This window comes from Sorex araneus, chromosome 6 (assembly GCF_027595985.1).
Source record: "Sorex araneus isolate mSorAra2 chromosome 6, mSorAra2.pri, whole genome shotgun sequence".
Classification (NCBI taxonomy): Eukaryota; Metazoa; Chordata; class Mammalia; order Eulipotyphla; family Soricidae; genus Sorex; species Sorex araneus.
In genome coordinates, this window is record NC_073307.1 from 51,417,675 (window position 1) to 51,425,997 (window position 8,323).

Genomic DNA, 8,323 nt, shown 5'->3' on the forward strand with positions numbered 1-8,323 from the left:
AGGAGTTCTTGGCTCTGGGCAGCAGGATAAATTTTTTTTTTTTGTTTTTGAGTTTGGGGCCACACCTGGCAGTGCTCAGGGCTTCCTCCTAGCTCTGGGCTCAGGAATCATTCCTGGCAAGGTTGGAGGAGAACCATATGTGGTGCTGGGGATTGAACCTGGGTCAGATGCATGCAAAACAAACCTCTTACCACTGTTTGATTGCTCTGGCCTCAGCAAGATAATTTTAATTTATACAGCCAGTGCCCTTGTAAGTCAAAGCAAATACAATACGTGCATAAACAGTCAAAACAAACATTTAAAATAGGATCTATAGGGAATTATTTCCTATACAAAATTTAGAACTTTTAGTCACTCTGAATAATTTTTTAGTGTAGGGTGATATTGAATAATGAAAGAATTAGGATGTACCAAAGACTTAACTTTGAATACAATTAGGAAAAAGCTTCAAGGTCCACAAGTAGGCTTTGTTCTAAAGTCTTTAGGAGAATTCAAATGGAAATAGTGTGGTTGGATGGGGCAGAAATGGTCTGAATGTTATGATATATAGAGATATAATTGCTGTCAATGTAAGTAGTGTGGCTTTGCTAAGTAAAATAAGATGATTGTTTAGGGTTTTCCAAAACCCCCTAAAATTGCTTCTATACCACATGTGACCACATGTGGTATAAATAAAATGGGAGTCAAAGGAATGAGGAAAGATAAACATATAATTAAAAGCAGCTCAGTAGATACTCTGGCTCATTCATTTCAATGGTTGCATCTATAGTTTATGGCGCGGTTATAGAGCAATAATATATTGGCGTTGACTACACGCCATAAAACACATCAGTGCAGCTTAGGCCCAAATGATTATACATGAACAATAAATTCATCCCATTAACAGGATAAATATGATAACTGTTGATAGTGTTGGAAAGTGGTAGAATGTGATCCCTAAGTAAATAGTTGTGTGTTCTTAAGAAGCAAAGATTACTTCAGCCTTTCTCCTCTCCTAAGACTTCTGTCCTGTTATCAGTAGCTTGAATGAAAAGAAAGCTTGTGTCCTTGAAACCTTCTGTACTGACAACTGTTTGTGAGTCTAATGAAAGACATTGGTCCAACCATTTATTTGCGAGAAAGAAATCTTCATATTTTTGAAGGTCAGTTTTAGTTTAAGTAATAGAAGAAGCAAAAGTCAAGGTTCTTTTGCCATTAAAATAGCTCATGGAATAAATCTTTGGCAATCTACACTTAACCTTGAACCCTGCTCCGTATGTTGGAAGAAAAATAGTAAATGCTTGTCACAGTGTAATGATGGACTCACCATAGCTTTGGGCTTTTCCTCTAGGCAACAGACATCCAAACAGATGGAAAACCTCCTCACATACATTTGTAACACACTCTAATAAAATATATCTGGATATGATTGAGAATTAAATTCCCATAAACTCATTTTGTCCTCTAATAAATAGAATCCATCTCCCCCACCTGGTTTATATCAGGGCTTAAGTTACTGTTTGGGGGAGATTATATGGAAAACTTTTTACTTATATTATTGGTTCACAGAAAAGATCAATAGCTTTTACTTCTGGGTGTAAAGAAACTAAGAAAATACATCATATCTTATCAAATATTTGTCATTTTTCTGGGTGTTCTTTTATTTTGGAAGTATTGACACTCAAGTCTTTATGAATATAAAGATTTAATTTAAGAAGCAGACAGGAGGGGGTATGGTGCTGCCTGCAGGTCAACCTGTACCTGTGGGGCCAGTGCATCAGCAGCCTGATGGTGCCTTCAGACTTCCTGATACTCCCAAATTGCTGCTGTGCCTTTGGCTAGACCCCAACAACTTGGGGCCAAGCTTACCAATAAATTAAATGGCCAAAAGTTAGATATGTGGGAGCCACACCTACAAACTACCTCAGGCTCAGCTATACAAGCTCATTTATTGGTCTTACTTCGGAGACCCATAAATCTTGAAAGAGATCAAAAGCCGCAGTTAGGGCCGGCAGCGCAGCAGTGCACTCTCAGTGAGCGGGGGGCCCTGCAGGACATATGCCAATAGTTTATTTCTCGTATCTTCTATTTTTTAAAGAATTTTCTTTATTTTTATTTTATTATTTTATTTTATTATTTATTTTATTATTATTATTATTTTGCTTTTTGGGTCACACCCGGCGATGCACAGGGGTCACTTCTGGCTCATGCACTCAGGAATCACCCCTGGCGGTGCTCAGGGGACCATATGGGATGCTGGGATTCGAACCCGGGTCGGCCGCGTGCAAGGCAAACGCCCTACCCGCTGTGCTATCACTCCAGCCCCTATTTTATTATTTTAGTCTTGGGGTCACACGTGGCTTTTCTCAGGGCTTAGTCCCACACAGGAATTACTCTTGGTAGGGCTTTCAGGACCATGTGGGATGCCAGGGATTGAACCCAGGTTGGCTATGTACAAGGCAAGGCCTCTACCCACCTTCTCCTGTCTACTTTTTCTTTAATGTAGGAGTACTGCTATTTATTTAAAAATGGAAACAAGGGCTATATTCCAGAGACACACAAAAGAATCCCTGAACAGAGCATCTCGCTGCAGAGATGCCTCTGGACAATACTGGTCGACTTCACCAGGGTGCCTCAGACAGGGTATAGGTGTCGTCCCTCCACCTGCCCCCTAAAAACCCAGTAGCCAACAACTTGCAGAACCCTACGAGAAGTGCAGGTATGCAGGTTCAGTGACGACAAACTCCAAGCCTCAAGGGATAAGGGATGGGCCAGTCCCTCTCATTCCCCGAGCCCCATGGGACCTGGAGGTCCCACCCACAAACTGCCTCTGGCTGCTACTTAGGCTCCTTAAGGCCCATGATCCAGAGACACACAAAAGAATCCCCTAACCCAGTGGCTCGCTGCAGAGATTTCTCCAGACCCTAATTATCAAAGATTTTAGAATTCCAGGAGCATGTGGTTGCTCTTGCGACCGCATGACATCTTATTCATAACAAGCAATACCAAGGAGAGTATTGGAGAGATTTCTGCATAGAGGCAGGGGAGGGCTGGGATGTAGGCGGTGGGGAATACTGGGGACCATGGTGGTGGAAGAGGTGCACTGGTGGAGGGTTGAGTGATCGATCATTGTATGACTGAAACTCAAACAAGAAAGCTTTGTAACTGTATCTCACGGTGATTAAAAATAATTTAAAAAATAATAAAATTAAATTAACATTTTGAATAAAAAATGATGTGGAGTTCATGCCCAACTTAATCAGCTTAATCAATACTGAATAAATAGCAGTGCTCCTACATTAAAAATGAAAGTAGAGGGGCTGGAGTGATAGCACAGCGGGCAGGGCGTTTGCCTTGCACTCGGCCAACCCGGGTTCGATTCCCAGCATCCCATATGGTCCCTTGAGCACCGCCAGGGATAATTCCTGAGTGCAGAGCCAGGAGTGACCCCTGTGCATCACTGGATGTGACCCAAAAAGCAAAAAAAAAAAAAGTAGACAGGAGAAGGTGGGTAGAGGGCTTGCCTTGTACATAGCCAACCTGGGTTCAATCCCTGGCATCCCACATGGTCCTGAAAGCCCTACCAGGAGTAATTCCTGTGTGGGACTAAGCCCTGAGAAAAGCCACATGTGACCCCAAGACCTAAAATAATAAAATGAAAATAAAGAAAATTCTTTAAAAAATAGAAGGTATGAAGAAATATGGTGTGTCTATTTTTTCTCTTTGAAAACGTCCTAACCAACTATATTGATATATAATTTACATATAGTGAAAATAGATGATTTGAACAGATAGTTGCATGAGTATTGACAGATGCGTGCATTCATAAGTCTTATGACCATATCCGGGTTGTTGAGGTTCTTCCATCAAGTCCAAGGTTTTCTTGTGCTCTGGTCTCATTTATCTCTTCACTTTCTCACTGGGGATAGCTCATACTAATTTTGTCTTGTGTAGAAATTCATTTTAATGAAACCTTTCATTGTGTATTGTCTTGTGTGTTTGATTTTACTACTCACATAATTTTGAAAGTTTCTGTTCTTTTGGGTATCAATATGATTTTAATTTTTTGTGCTGAGTAACGTTCCATGGCATGAATGTAGTTTTTCACTCACGGATTGATTGTTGCTTGGATTGTTTCCAGGTATTGAAAACTGCTACTTACATTGAAATAACCAGATTTTGCTTGAAAATATGTGTTTATTCTCTTGGATAAGTACCAAAACATATGATTGTTAGGTCGTAAGGCAAATGCATATGTTATAGCTTGATATAAAAAAAAGTCAATTCTGGGCTGGAGATAGTACACTGGGGAGGGTGCTTGCTTTGCTTGTGTCCAAACTGGGTTCAATCCTCGGCATCCCATATGCCCCGCCTCAGCATTGCCAGGAGTAATTCCTGAATTCAGAGCCAGGAGTTACCCCTGAACATTGTCAGATGTGGCACCACACTCCCCCTCAAATAGTTAAATTCTTTTCCAAAGTTGATGTCCATTTCACATTCCATTAACAATATATATAATACTTCTTGTTGCTTCATGTACTTGTCAATATTGGTTAATTTTTAAAATTTTACCCACTGAAAGGAGTATATAGTGGTGTCTCATTGCAGGTAGGAGTATCCCCAAGCTCTTGTGTTTTGGATTTGCATTTCCCTTCAGACTATTGATGCTGACAACTCTGCATGTGCTGATGGGTCATTCATAAGGCTACAACAAATGCTTTCGGGTTCATTATTTATCTATCTATTTATTTATTATTTGGGGTTTGGGGTCACACCTGGTGATATTTAGGGGATATTTCTGGCCCTGCACTCAGGAGCTACTCCTGGTTGTGCTCAGGGGACCAGATGGAATGCTGAAGATTGCACCCAAGCCAGTCATGTCAAGGCAAGCACCCTACCCACTAAATTGGGTATTTGTTTTCTAATTATACAGCTATATATAAGTTTTTACATATTCTGGATTCAAGTTCTTTGTCAGATATATGCTTTGGGTGTGTTTTATCTTACTATATAGCTTGCCTTTTTTTTGCCTTAAAAGAACTTAAAGTTTTGAATAGCAATAATCAATTTTTTGATGAATTTGAATAGTGAATGCCTTATTTCACAATCCAAAATTTTTAGCCTCGCTGAATAGCATAAAACTTAATTTTTTAAATTTGAGGGCTGTTGTGGATTTTTGCACGAAGACTTAAAAAACAAAAAGTATTTATGTTTAAAAACAGATATCTGATGTTTTCGCTGAGTGATTGTTTTGAGAAAAATCTGTCGATTGTTTAGAAATGCATTTTAAATAGAATTTAGTTGGAATATTAAAATGATGTAAATATTTTAATTTAGTTATTCTTTGTGGATTTGGGGGGTTATTTTTCTGTCGTATTCTCCATTTGAGATATCATTATTCATCAGTGGAATTGAGTTTAATTTTGTTAGTTTGTTGAAGAAAGAAAAGGAATTAAAATTCGGTATTTAATATGTATATATTTAAAGAATGGATTATCTGGGTCTAATCACAAGAGTGTTTAAGATTAAATGATATTATTTATTACATTGCTATGATCACATTGTCATTAAAAGAGACAAGAAATACAACTGTCCCACTCTCTTTGCTGCAAAATACGGTGAACTATTAAAAGCTGTAACAGTGAATTTGTAGATTACTTCTTTAGCTTAGACCTTTTACTTTCCACAAAGCTATATAAATCTACAATCTGAGCTACTCAGCAGCAATTCTAGAAATCAATTTGCTTTTGCCTGAAGTTTTACCAAATCCCAAATGGGAAGTTCCACAATACCCTTACAACTTGCAGCATTGTGCAGTCTGTGAACCCAGTAGAAATATATCACTCACTTTTTTTGTATTACTAATTTTAAAAGCAACTTTCAATGTTGCAGGTGGTGTCCAAAATACACTCACAATACCAAATGTTTACTGGAATTTCATGCTTTCCTCTCCCTGGCAGTCTGCAGGGGGAAGGGGATCACCTTAATTACTCCAAAGATGTTCCTTCAAAGGAGCTCTAAAGATGTAGCAATGTGCCAGAAAACTTGGGCACTGCAGAAACATCAAAGAAATTTGCTCCCTACATTGTGAGATCTAAGTGAACTGGGTTGAAGAAAGAAATATCTATGGATGGGGTGAAAGGAGGTCATTGTACAGAATTTGAATGATGGGTCTTGGATCTCTCCCTGGAGCATGTCTTTGAGCCAGACAGACAAGGGTCAGCATCCCGCATCCCAAATATATACACATGGTCTTATGATAGCAATGGGCCTCTGGGTACGTTGGAATATAATATTTGTAATAAAAATCTGCCCAGAATATTCAGTTATTGCCTCTTTATAGATATTTATAGAGTAACTCCTCAGTCTGGGGTGTCTTAAATTTTTTTCTCTTGCATTAGGATCCAAAGAAATTTCTCATCTATTTTTTTTTACCAGACAGGGTCATTAAGAAGCATCTAGTAAAGTGACTATTTATAGAGACTGGAGCAGGGTTAACGGATCTTACAAGAATGGAGCAAGAATCAGTAGAAATCCTAAGGTCTCTGGGACTGAAAGGGTACATAGTGGGATATGGGTGCTGGAACTTAGCGAGCGAACTTCCAGTGGGAGTTGCCCCCTTCAATCCAGGTTGCCCCCTTCAATCCAGGTTTGCAGCCTTTTGGAGGTGATTCAGTTGGGAGGGACCAAAGATTCCTTTAGGTCAGAGGTAATGGGAGTCTCTACAAGTCCAAAGAAGTCTTCTTGCGAGATACAAAGGAGATGAAAGAGGTTTGAGCCAAATATGTTCAATATTCAAGGTAGTGTGTAATAGGGAGAGAATAAAAATTGTTCTAAATGGAATTCTGACCTAAAGTCAGAATAGCTTTTTATTAATTTTGAATCTTTAAGAACTTATTTGGTCTTTTCAGTTACACCCATCTGTGCTTATGGCGGACTCCTGGTTCAGGGATCACTCCTGGAGGGCTTGGGGGGAAATTTGCTGTGCCAGGGACTGGGTCCAGGTCAGCTGTATGCAAGGCAAGCACCCTACCTGTGATACTATCTTTCTGTCTCCTAGAATAGCTTTTTTTTTTTTTAGAATAGTTTTCTAAATCCCTATTCTTTTTCCTTTTTGGGGCTTTTTGGGTTACACCTGGTGATTCCTGCCTCTGAACTCAGGAATCACTCCTGGCAGTGTTCAGGGACCATGTGGGATGACAGGGATCCAACCCAGGTTGACCGCATGCAAGGCAATTGCCTTTCCCTCTGTACTATTTTTTCAGCCCCAAAATATCTATTCTCTTGATAATTTTGATATTAAATTTTATAAATTCCAGTGTGTTATAGCACACCTTCGAACATTGATATAAAATTGTCATCGAATCAATATTTATCACATTACTTGTGTTACAAGTCACATTACTTGTGTATGTGTTACTGTCTATATTCATTACACTGTGTGTAATGATCTCTATGACTAATTTACTACTCATTAAAAATTTGTGCCCTGAAAAAAAAATGGGTTGAAAAATGTACTGTGACAGCCAGGGAGCACATTCTCTTACTATGTAGGATATAGTTCTTGTAATAAACCCAGCTTAAGTGGATGTGGGAGGCAGATGCTTCATTAGGGGTGGCCAGAAAAGTTCTCTGGGGAACTTTGTTCTTTGAGCAAAGAGATAATAATTTGCAAGAATGTCCACTTAGAGAGAAAGGTGCAGGAGGAAGTTCAGTGTGAATATTGATAGATAATGCCTGTGAATGGAGATATCTGGAGAGATAAGAACCAAGAAGTCAAGGAATATAGCTCTCTGTACCCCCCCAAGAGTTTGGAACTTGACCTCAAAGGCAAGAGGAAGTCATCAGCCTCTATCAGAAGGTATATTTTGATTGGTTTTTTTTTTTTTTTTTGCTTTTTGGGTCAAACCCAGTGATGCCCAGAAGTTTCTCCTGGCTCTGCACTCAGGAATTACTCTTGGCATTGCTTGGGAGACCATATGGAATACCAGGGATCAAACCTGTGTTGGCCGTGTGCAAGGTAAATGCCCTCCCCACTGGACTGTTGCTCCAGTCCCAGAAGGGATATTCTGATTTTGGGTTCCAAAGGCACTCTTGTCTGCTGGGTGAAGAAGAGTTTAAACGGGGTGGGGGGAAACTATGGGGAAACCATCTCAAGGCTCTGCCATGGAGCTTGGACCAATGTGGGGACAGTGGGAACAGAGAGAGGAGGACAGACTTGAGGCACACACAAGAAGTTGAGTGTTGGTGGTAGAGAAGGGAAAAGAAACAATGAAAAAAAAGAATTTTAGCTTCAGTAAAACCTTAAAATTGTACGGGCTCAGCAAGATTTCCTATGGGTGTC